Here is a 12,490-nt window from a genome sequence, read left to right on the forward strand (position 1 = left end):
GCCACACGTTAGTGACAAGAACCCAGCCATTCAACCCCTAAAATGAGCATCACCCTTATAGAGCAAAACAGATATATCAGTGTAAATTGCCCCTGGGTCCTTTGCATCATGAAAGGGAAAATACCGTATACCCAGCCAGAAGAATTTCAGAGGGAAATGAAAGGGAAAGAAAATAATAGGCTGATATAAGAAAGATTCGGAGGTCCTTCGGGGTAAAAATGGGGAAAATAAAAACAATAAACTTCAGGTTGCAGCAGTGGAAGCAGCTGGAAGTTGGGGAAAGGGTAGGCAGGAGCGAGGGATGTTTAAGATGAAAGAAATAGGACAGTGAAGGCCGCTCTTGTGTAGAGAAGCAAACAGAACACACATCAGTAAAAATGGCTTTGTCTGAAATCCACAGAGGAGAAACGGGGAGGGGGTATTGTGAGGAATTAATGGAGGAAAAAGCAGAGTTGAGACTAACAGTCGCAGTGGTGATAGAGCACATATCCCAGTGGAAGGAGAAATGCATGACTGAGGAAGTCACAGCCTGAGAAACTAGTAACACAACAGTGAAAAGCTAAGAGGCTTAGACAGGAAGACTTGAAGTTTGAAAATAGAACCCCACAGACACAGAGAAATCACAACTGCGAGTAGGGGACATATAATACAAGCAGGAAACAAAGCGTGTGGTCTCTGAGTGAAGAAGAAGTGGGGATAATCTGAGCATAAGAAAGAAGGCAACCTGGTTTGAAAAAACATAAATGATTTATGAAAGGAGCAAGGGTCGGGAGCTAACAATTATTGATCATCTGTAATGTGCCCAGTATTTTACATATGGCCTATTATTTAATTCTCCTAACAGCCCTACGTTGTCAGCACATTTACCATGTATTCCAGATTCAGTAGAAACTGTGTCTTGACTAAGGGTCACGCCTCTTGTAGTGCTAGAGCCAGGACTGGAACTGAAGTGTGCCTGTGTCCACAGAGACTCCTTTCCCCATGTTTCAACCTGTCTCCATCAGGATCGGTAGGTCATGCACTAGTCACTGCACAAGAGCAGCATAAGTTTGGAAATCTTGTTTACCGTACCCTTTTCTGTTAAAATACAACCAACGGAAATGTTAAATTATAGCAAGTCATTTGCATAGTCCCTGAAACACAGAGGTCACTCTGTAAATGTTGGTTTCCATGATTTTACTTAGCCAGATATTGGACCCAGAAAATTGATGTGATTTACGTATGAGCAAGAAAAAGTCTTTTAAAATGTAGAGGGGAATAAAATGCTGTAATTTCTGACATTTTGGCTACAAAGAGCTAATCTGAAGTATCTCTTCCCAGTTGGATGTTTAGTGACATTGGGCTGGGATCTTGAAATCGACCTTGGTAGAAATATTCATACCATCGAAATCAGCAAACAGTATCAAGCCTTCCCTACTTCCCTCCCGGTCCCTGGAGAGCTGGTTGTTAAACATTCACTAGTACATAGATGAGTATTCCCTGTCTCTATGGGAAGATGTATGATCTCGGTTGTATAATAGAAAAAACAAAACAAAACAAACAAACAAACAAACAAACAAAAAAAAACAATGCTTTTTTTAATGACTTTCCTTTCCCCCAAAAAGACACACACACATATATTTGTAGAAACAAGATGATTTTCTTGAACAGTGCAACAGATTTATGTGGAAGATGATGTCAACTGTCTTAGGGAAAAGCATGGCCTTGGGGAAGTGGCTAAGTGTGAAGCTACATGTTTAAAATTGGAATTGGACAACAGATATTTGGGCACATATGTGAAAATTGTGAAGTGCAGTAGTGATATTTCAGAGAGTAGCTTCCAGAATAAATGCCTCGGGATTTAAATTCTGGTTTTGCCACTTACTAGCCTTGGGATCTTGGGCCAGTTAATTAACTTCTCTGTTGCAATTTCATCTATAAAATGAGGATAATAACAGTGTTCCTCCCAGGAAGACAGTAGGACTCTGTGAAGCAATATAGGTCAAATAAATGACACAATGCCTGGGACACACAGATCACTCAGAAAATGCTAGCTTCCAGGCCTATACTGAGCCAGAAATGGAGACTGGAAAACCGGTACCATGTACGCGCGTATGCAAGTGAGAATAGAGATGGTAAGAGTTAGTGCAAACAGCGCTCCCCTCTCTGTTTAGTCCAGGGTAATAGTTGAAATTAATCCTTCAAATGCTGGACTATAATATGATCACAACATATAGGAGATGCTTAAACTCCTCTTAGAGCAGAAGACTGAATATGAATTACGAAGGTCTCAGTTTCCTTCCTTCCAAACTTATGCTGCTCTTGTGCAGTGACTAGTGCATGACCTACCGATCCTGATGGAGACAGGTTGAAACATGGGGAATAAGGTGGATGGGATGCGCTCTGTCAGTGCTTCTCAAATCTGCTCGATCTCAGAATCACCCAGAAAGCTTTAAAATAAAAAAATAAATATATATATATATATATATATATATATATATATATAAACTTCCTGTCCTTAACTCATAAAAGTGTCACTAAATCCTTAAGGATCAGGGCCCATGCATCTCTTTTCCAAAGCACCTCTCCTCAGGAGATTTTGGTGATCATACAGACCCTTGAACTGCATCTCAGCTCTGGATCTGTAAACCAAAACAAAGCTAAGTTTATCTCCTTTCCAGCCGCAGGCTCGGCCCCACCCCTGGATGTTTTTCTTGCACCAACCCCTGCACCAGCATGTGGGGCCACAGACAATCAAGGCTGAGCACTGTTTGGGGAGTCACTGTTTGCAGGGAAACTTGTTCTAACATTGGTCAGATCTGGTTCGCATGGAAATGCTGGCTTGTGCTGAATCCACGTCTGTCTGTCCCTCCATCACATCCACCTGTCACCTTAGTTTTATCTCTCAGGGTCAAGCAGAGTCCCTGTAGAGTTCAGGGCAGCACATCGCCTGGCTTCTTGGGAGCGCTTGGGAAATATCCTGGGGCACCTTACAGGCCAGAGATACTATGGAGTTCAATATCGACAATGAGAGCTGCTCTGGTCGGAGAAGGCTTCCTAGAAGAAACGGGTCCTTAGCTGGACCTTGAAAGATAGAAGTGTTTTGAGGAGCTGAAAATTGGGTATTTGGAAGTGGTGAAGCTCCTTATTCTAGGAAGGGACGAGATCAGAAATGAGTTTTAGACATGTCACTCATGATGTGGTGTGGTGGATGGATCAAAGGATCGAGAGACAAGAAATCTCTCCTGCGTGGGCTTTGCGTACAGGGAGAAGCCCATGGCACAGGCTCATGGGAGCATTTTAAAACCAGGAGAGGGCAGTGGGGGCCATTGAGTGGGATCTAGCATTTCTAGAGATGCTACTCTCTGCCCTCACTTCATTTCTCTATTTATCGAACTCCACCCCACCCTAATCTGAGAAAATAAGTGTCCTTAGCCTCACTTTACATGGGAACAAATTGAACACAAGGAAGGTTCTATGACTGTTTCAGGCCACCCATGCAAGAAATGATAAAAATCAGGATCCCCACCCAGGTTAGCCTATCTTGAAGTCTCAAGAGCTTTGATTAAACCCCAAACAAACAAAGGAAAAGGAGGCAGAACAGTCATCTGCAGAGGAAGCAAAAAGAATATGTAGATTAATAAAAAATATTTTAAAAAGAGGTTAAAAAAAAAACAAGCAAACCAACCAACAGAAAAACAGATATATACACAGGAGAGCCTATCAGTACCTATTACAATCTAAGCAGGTCTGTCCCTCTGTCCTCTGGCTAATATATTCTAGGGTGGGGAGTTTAAAGGAACAAGGAGAGAATGACTTGTCAGCTCCTAGGAAGTGAATGATGGCATGGGAATTACAGATAATCCCACTCTCCTCTTTCGAACCCTCTAAGAGACAAAGAATCCTGTTTGTTTTGTTTTTGTTTTTTTCTTTTTTTTTTTTCCATTTCAAGAAAGACTTTTTTTTTCCCCTTTCATTAGCAATGGCCTAGATTGCGTCTCTTTTCCCTCTGGTGTTTGACCAAATGCTACTGGAAACATGATGAAATTGAGCCTTTGCTAGGGGATAAAAAGGAATAAAAAACAAAGCCTTGCGTTTCAGGCATTTACATGCAGAAAGGGCTCCTGTCTCTTCCACTTGGGGCCTTTGCTCAGATTAAATTACCTTCTGCCTGTTGTCACCACGGTTCTCTATATATCTAGGACGTGTGTTATGGAGATGAATGAGGAGCCCACTGGTTGGGTCAGACCACAAGAAACATCATTGTTTGATACCTTCTCTCAAAAAGAACAGATTGTGTTCATGACTTATGGGACGGAACTCAAAGGGGCAAAGGTTTCTAAGTTCTCCTGATCTTTGAGTTCCCCCCGAAACAAGGTCAGGGATCTCTTCGACGTCCATCAAAGCAATTGAGGATGCAGCCTCCGTGTTCTACTTTCTGGTCTTAGGCTCCATTCATTCTCTCTTCCATCCATCCTCTGAGTGACAAGAGTTAAAGCTTGTTTGTCAGCTGTGTCTGGCTCCCACTCTCACAGCCATGGCAGTACACTGAGCTCCATACAGACAGAGCCAGAGCAAGTGCGAGTCGGGTGATTCTGTGCTCGCTGAGGACAAATAATTAAATATGGGCAAAGGAGACCCGAAGAGGCCGAGAGGCGGAATGTCATCATACACATTCTTTGTGCTAACCTGCCGTGCGGAGCACAAGAAGAAGCACCCAGCTGATTCAGTCAACTTCTCAGACGTTCCTCAGAAGTGCTTGGAGAAGGGGAAGACCATGTCTGCTAAAGACAGGAAAATCTGAAGACATGGCAAAGGCGGAGAAGGCCCGTTATAAAAGAGAAATGAAAACTTATGTCCCTCCTAAAGGGGAAATGAAAAAGAAGTTCAAGGATTCCAATGCACCCAAGAGGCCTCCTTCAGCCTTTTTCTTGTTTTGTTCTAAGTATTGCCCCAAATCAAGGAAGGACATCCCGGCCTATCCATTGGTGATGTTGCAAAGGAGCTGGGAGAGATGAGGATAACACTGCTGCAGATGACACGCAGCCTTATGAGAGAAGAAGGCTGCTGAGCTGAAGGAAAACTACGAAAACGATAGTGCTGCATACGGAGCTAGAGGGAAGCCTGATGCAGCAAAAAAGGGGAATTGTCAAGGCTGAAAAGAGCAAGAAAAAGAAGGAAGAGGAGGAAGATGAAGAAGATGATGATGATGAATAAGTTGGTTCTAGTGCAGTTTTTTTGCTTGTCTATAAAGCATTTAACCCCCTGTATAGAACTCACTCCATTTAAAGAAAAAGCTTGAAATGTAAGGCTGTGTAAGATTTGTGTTTAAACTGTCCAGTGTATTTTTTTCTATAGTTAACACACTACAAAATGTGCCTTTAGGTAGCCCTGTCCTGGTGGTGATTTCAGTGGCCACTAACCTTGCCTGATACAGGATGGGGGGTTTGTAAATTGGCTGGAAATTTAAAGCCCGTTCTTGCTGGTTCACAGCACGAATTAGTTATATATGGGGATGGTAGTTTGTTTCATCTTCAGTTGTCTCTGATGCAGCTTCTACAAAATAATTGTTGTTCTGTTAACTGAATATCACTCGGTAATTGCAAAAAGAACTGCAGCTGTTTTGTTGACATTCTGAATGCTTCTAAGTAAATACAATTATTTTTATTTAAAAAAAAAATAACAACAAAAAAACACCTCATTTCTGATCTTCCTGTAGCATAGAGCTTCACCATTTCCCTTTATCTTAAGATATTTCAAAGGTCTTTCTGGATATAGGCCCCTGCTGCCTTTCCAGGATTTTCTCTTCATTGTCTCATTCGTACATTTATTATTGAAAATAGTTATAATAGGTCTCACTTAAGGAGGGCTTACTATGTGACGGTGTGCCGAATACCTTCTCTTCATAATATCCATTTATTTTATCCTGTTCTAATTCTCTGAGACAAGTGTCTACATGATGTTCATTTTGCCAGACAAGATGATAAAACTTAGGAACAGAGGAGTTAAGGAACCTGCCCCAGGCCACACAGCTTATATGTAATAGATCTAGCATTTACATCCATCTGTTGCCAAATCCCATGCTCTTAACCTCTAATCTTTACCCTCCTGTGTTTCATACTACAATGTAACTACAAGGTCACACATGCGTTTCTCTCTCCACTAAGTGATTAACTCTGAGAGATTAAGAATAGTAGTTTGTTTGTTTTTTATTGTTTTCACCCCTAGCTAGAATAGAGCCATGCAGGCACTCAGAAAATGTTTTCCAAGTTGTATTATATAATACCCTATCTCCTGCTGGTAGGTAAAGGCATGGCAAAAGCTAGAGTCCAGCTCCAGACTAGTTTAAATTACACTTCTGTGACCTCTGGGTGTATAATGATCTAGGATAAGTGGTTAGCTGCTCTGCTTTCGTTTCCTATCGGTACAGTGGGGTGTGAGTGAGGAGTGAGCAAATTCACATCCAGCACTTTGAAGAGTGTCGGGTGTGGAGGAAGCTCTCCACAACTGTAAGCCCTACAGTTTCTCACCAACACACTGGGGTCTAATGCAATGTGTTTACGTGACACCCACAGCACTTTCAGGAAGGTCCCCAACACACTGTCCTCCCCCGTCCACTCTGCTAGACCTTGGCCCTCCTGAGACTGGAGGTCATGCTTTGTTAAGGGTTTTACACCACCCCCCTTCCGGGCCTGGTGAGTACGTAGTGTGAGCTCAGCCAAGGTTTTTAAATGAGTGGGCACAGCCTTCTGGAATTCTGTCTGTTCTGCCATCCAGGCTGCTGGGTGGGAGCCAGAAAGGCTAGCAGATGGGGATTCTCAGTGGCCTCCTCCAGTTTCCAGGCCTGTAAGAGCAACATTCTCCTGCTTCCTGATGGCCCATTCAACATTTGCTCAGCAGCTAGTTCCTGAAGCTGACCACATGTCAGACTGTGAAGGAAACACGTGCCAGGCACTACGCTGAGTGTCTTACAGGCATTACCCCATTTCATGTAAACACATTGCATTACACCCCAGTGCAATGGTGAGAAACATTACTGCATATGAACAATACAGGTGAACTGTACTACTCGTGGCGGTCACCAAGGAGGGAACCTCGGTGTGTATTCATTTACCATTTCCTACCTCCCAGGGAGTTCAATCGGTGCCTTGGAGAGGGTCTAACGGCCAAGCTAGAAAAAGAAAAAGCCTCTGCAGGAGGCTTCTCCCAGAATGGCATCCCTATCCCAGACAAAGACTCTTGGCTCCAGGCTGGCCAAGATCTCCTCATGAGGGAAGGGTAGGGTCTGGCTCGAACTGCCCTTCTGGACAAGCCTTTATTTCCCATCCAAAAACCTGTAAAGCAACGACTCTCAATGATTCTTCCCTATCATCCATGAAAATGATGGACCAACTCCCATAGGGAGGTTGATTTGGGTTCCATTTAAATATTTCTATCTATAGATCTGTCAACAGAGCTGTCAAATAATGAAATGAAACACTTGGGAGAGTAATCAGCCCTATCACTGGAGTTTTGAGCATTTCTGAGCAATTATGTGTAAAATATATTTGAGGACACAGTTTGGGAGCCCAGCCTTTGGAATCAGGCACACAGGGGTTCCAGGCTTCCATCTTACTAGCTGAAATGTACTAGTTCAGTGATTTGTTAGAATTAGTTCAACCTCTGTGAGCCTCACTTTCCTCCTCTACTCAGTGGTGATGAGAAGGACACCCACCTCCCAGGGTTGTTGGGAACGTTAGATGGGGTGACACATGTAAAACTTTCAGCACAGCACCTGACACCTGGTAACTGTTCAAAGACTGCTTTGTTTAGTAGAAATAAATTGTTTTTCGCATTAGAGTAGGGTTTTTTTAATATAATTTTATTAGTTTCAGGTGCACAAGACAAAGCAAAACTTAGACATTTATCATTTATATCCCTCACACTGTGTGAACCCCCTCCCCCATCCACTATCCCTCTGACATCACACACAGCCATTACATCTCCACTGTCTCTGTTCCTAATGCTGTACGCTGTACTCCACTTCCTGTAACCATATATATATATATATATATATATATATATATATATATATATATATATATTTATTTATTTATTTATTTATAAAATTATAGTTGGCACTCAGTATTGTTCAGCTTCAGGTGTACCGTGCAGAGATCAGGCATCTACATCATCCCTGAGGTGGTCTCCCAAATGGGACACACGTCCATTGGATACCCTACAAAATCTTTACATTATTGATTATGTTCCCCAAATTAATTTTCAAAACCCCGTGGCCATCTTGTGGTTACTGACGATTTAGAGTGGGTTTTATTCTTATTGTTTTATTGTAATGGAAGGAATTCTTACGTTGGATAGAATGTTGAGCAAAAGCTTCTAAAATGACAACACATATATGCAAAAAAAAAAAAAAAAAAAGACCGTAACAGCTAAACCCTTAACAAGAAACTCCAAATATAAAACAGATTCACATAGAACCACTTCAGTTAATCCCTCCTTTATTTCTCTGCTCCTGTTCCCCCCTCTGTGCCCTTTTCTATTATTGCCAGTAGTAGTAGTTTTCATAGCATTTCACTATTGCGACTACCACCTACAGTCCAGTGGGTCTTATTTATACACAGTCAGCAGCATGCAGTGTGGAAACAGGCAGATCTGGCTTAACTCCAGGCCATCCACTTACTGATCCTGTGACACTGAGGACACCAGGAGGCTGGCTGAGCGACAGGAGGCAGCACAGGCCTGAGTATGCCGAACTACTGCACCCCGTCAGAGAGCGCTTGGCGAGACTTGCTTTCCTGGTGCTTCACGTTCTCTCTCTGCTGCTCAACTGGCATCTTCATGAGGGCAGGTGGCAGTCATCTCTTCTCTTTGTACCTTTTTGGCATCTGGTATAAAACTTGGCATTCAACGAATGCCCTCTGTTAGCTGTCTCAGTAGCTGCTCATTTCTAGGTGATGCGTTCTATTTAACTGGAGTGTCTTCTCCAGGGAAGTAAAACTGCCCTGTCATGAATTTTGGACCCTTTGGCATAACAACAGGAGAAGGAGAAATTGCATAACCCTGTTATGCAACTGACAAGAATTTTGCAGACAGTGACACATGCCCTTATGATGATTCTCCATCCCTGGTGTTGTAACATTCCATAATGTCTCCCTGTTTCTTGAAACGGTGGGTGGGGTCACCTCAATTCCCGGAAAGTTGTCAAAGCAAAACAATTAACAAGTCACATAACTTCAAGCTTGAGTTATAACTTCCCCAGCATCACACAGCAAGTTCATAGCAACATGAGGCTAAGAACTCGGGCCTCAAAACTGTGCATGTACACGCGCGCACACACACACACACACACACACACACAGTATTTTGAGGGATTGTTAAATGCCTTGCACTTTGCTTGTATTAAGTCATTAAATATATTATCTTCAACAGAAGGATGAGCCAACTGAAACAGTCTTGATAAATGACTTTGCTAGGGTCAACTGATGCCAGTTAACTATTGGCATCCACACAATTCACTGTTTTTACTACATTGTCTTTTTCCACCACTCTGCTATAGCCATGCTCTTCTACCCACGGTTTCCCAGACTCACCCTTCACATTCATGCTGCTCCTTTGTCTGAGAATCCCCCTTCCTCATCCTTCACCGAGTCCACCAGCAGAGCTGTTCTTCTAACGTTTCCAGCTCAAAGAGCATCTCCTCCATAAAGCCTTCCCTGACTGCTTCTCGGCAGAACAACCCCCTCCCATGTTGCATACATTATGTGTGTGTGTGTGTGTGTGTGTGTGTGTTATTTGTTGACACACATCCCTCCCCAAATTGAATCTGGGAGCGTGTCTTTGATATTTATGTCTGCAACCTCGCGTGTCTTGCAGTGTGCTAACAACTGAGTCACTTCTCCATACATATTAGGTGAAAGGAGGAGTAAAATGATGAAAATGTCCAAGGAGAGAAAGGACAGTGAGAGCTTCACCTCAACTAATTAAACTGCCAGAGCATCTGAGAAATAGGTATGAGTGTCCTCATCTTCTAGCTGAGGCAAACGAGACAGATCTGGTAAAAATTAGCATCAGGACACAAATCTGTCTGATTCCCAAGCTTGCGTTCTTTTCAATACATCAGAAGACGGAAAGGCACTTGCTTTGGGGGTGCAACAGACATTGTCACATGCAGAAGCAGCTAACAGAGTTCACGGATGAGAAGGGAAGGAAAAGAGCAAAGGAGGAGAAATAACATCAAAAATAAGGAAAATGCAATGCTGACAGTGCAAGGGAGGGAGTGGGCCACACTTCCTAGGCAAGAATCAGCATAGTGCCAATAAGAAGTTGCAAAGGAAGGAAGATCGCGGTGACATTTAGACAGGTTAGAATGGCACCAGAATTGAACCCCCAGATAACTGGACGAGTTTTCTTCCCAACTGTTTCAGCAGGCTGAAAAGGGTGAAGGGCACAGACAGGGCCCTGCAGCAGGCAAAGGAGAAAGAATGATTTAGAGGCAGGTGCCACAGCTCAGGAAGTGGATGGCTTGACCTCACGGCTTGAGAAGGGAAGTGCCTGGAGGTCTGGCAGCCTGGTCACTGAGTACATCTTTGGTGGCTGTTTGCAGTGGCATATGGATGAGGGATGATAGCAGCCCCACAGTGATCGAAGGGATAATTGCAGATGGCATTTTAAGAAAGAGGGCAGGAAGGAATGAGGAACCAGAGGTCTCTGCTATTACCGGTCGCCAATTGTGAAATTTATGCAGAGTGTTTACTCTTAACTGGCAAGTATTCACAGATGGTGAGAAGCCCTAGAGGTCAAACAGTGCCTCCACAGCTAACTCTTCAGGAGACTGTGCGATACCACTTTAAATGTCAAGTGTGGGAAAGGGGAAGGGTAATTGCAAGCATTCAAGTGCAAGAGAATGCTTCGGTTTAGACACACTATAGTTTTCTCCTTAAGATAATACAAATTAGCCAAGCAACACATTGCTAACATGGAGAAGAATTTTGTAAACCTGACATAGGGATTAATGTAAAAGCTGTTTTAAATGTGTAGGCAAGATAGGAGGCATTCTTGAGATTATATACTTGGACAGAAGAGAAGCCCTTCCTTCAAGGAGTTTTCAATCTAGTCTATACAGACTTCTCCCATTTGGATAGCACTTTTCTGTATTTTGTTGAAACCTCTGTTCCATGTGATTTTCCTCACTGTCCTAGAAGTACTCCAAAAACCACTCTCCCTAGGGACAAAGACACAGAGACCAAAGGACAAGAGATCAAGGGACTGTTCATTAAACAGTGGTGGGACCAATACACCATTCGATTGTCTGAATTCCTTTTTCCAGTAGTCTTTCACCTACCACTCAATTTGGTTGATAGCTGAATCTTTCCCTTAAATGAGGGGCAGTGGGAAAATTACAAATGCATGCAATAAACTACTACTTAATTATTGACTCTCCTATTTTCATATAGTGTCAGGGGTTTTTAAAGGCTAGAACCACACGTTAAGGACACTGGGATATCTGCATGATAGAGTTATACCTCTAATCAAAGAACAGAATTACTGAAAAGGGCATTTACTCAAACTCCTGCATTTTATAGATAAGGGAATAGTCATGGAGAGCCGAACATGCTAGAATGTCGGAGAGCTTGCCTGACCCTTAGTGGCCATTTGGTCCATTGCTTTCCAATAGGCAATCTTTTCCATGTCACTTTCAATTTTTTTTTTTTTTTGCATCTTCATACTTCTTGTATTATTTATTTTGTTTTTTTTCCTTCAAAAGGCTCATGTTGTAAACTTAAATATATATCTTTAAGGGATCATATTCCTTACTATTCACAAAACCTATCATAAATAGAAATTAACCATTATTTATATATATATATATATATATATATATATATATATATATATATATATATGTATATGTATAATCATTAACAGCAATATACTCATCTGCTAACTACATACAATCATCTCATTTACCAACATACCACACTTTGGAAAATGCCAATCCAGCCCAAGTGTCCCATTTTACAGGTGAGAGACGTGAGTCCAGGGAGAAGGTCTGAACCACACTAGCACTGCCTCTTCCCACTTACCTCAGCTCAGCAGCCAATGTTCCAATAACTGACTAAGACATTGCCTGTTCCTTGCTCAGTTCTCATACCTGGAGAAGACACTGAGAGCACCGTCAACCCAGCCAAAGATGGCGTGCACAAAGGTCTCAGCAGGTCCCAGCAGTGAGCGGAACAGCCAGAGATTTGCCCACGAGCTGTGAAGTTAAAAATAGCTCTTTGCAAGTAGGAATTTCTACAGCAGATGTCTCCCACTGGGGAGGAGGAGACACCTCCCGAAGATTCAGGATCTCAAACATAGAGGTCAAAGCTACTGAATATCAACTTTGAATGTTCACTGCCCCAACCTCCCCACCCCCAATAATATTGAAAAACATATTCCTGGGAAGACTGACACTGGCCCAGCAAGTCTTTGCACAGGAGATCCTGGTGTTTCCCAGAGAAAACCATTT

General features: G+C 42.6%; 1 long non-coding RNA gene and 1 pseudogene across 2 annotated transcripts in view; both read left to right on the plus strand.

The window, feature by feature from the left end:
- The window catches only part of LOC109447154 (uncharacterized), a 240,793-nt gene that overhangs the window by 152,118 nt on the left and 76,185 nt on the right, over nucleotides 1–12,490 (plus strand). The window lies entirely within an intron of this gene.
- LOC148754963 (high mobility group protein B1 pseudogene) lies at nucleotides 3,852–5,582 on the plus strand (annotated as a pseudogene).

This window comes from Rhinolophus sinicus, chromosome 16 (genome assembly GCF_057876585.1).
Source record: "Rhinolophus sinicus isolate RSI-liver-muscle chromosome 16, RSI-T2T, whole genome shotgun sequence".
Classification (NCBI taxonomy): Eukaryota; Metazoa; Chordata; class Mammalia; order Chiroptera; family Rhinolophidae; genus Rhinolophus; species Rhinolophus sinicus.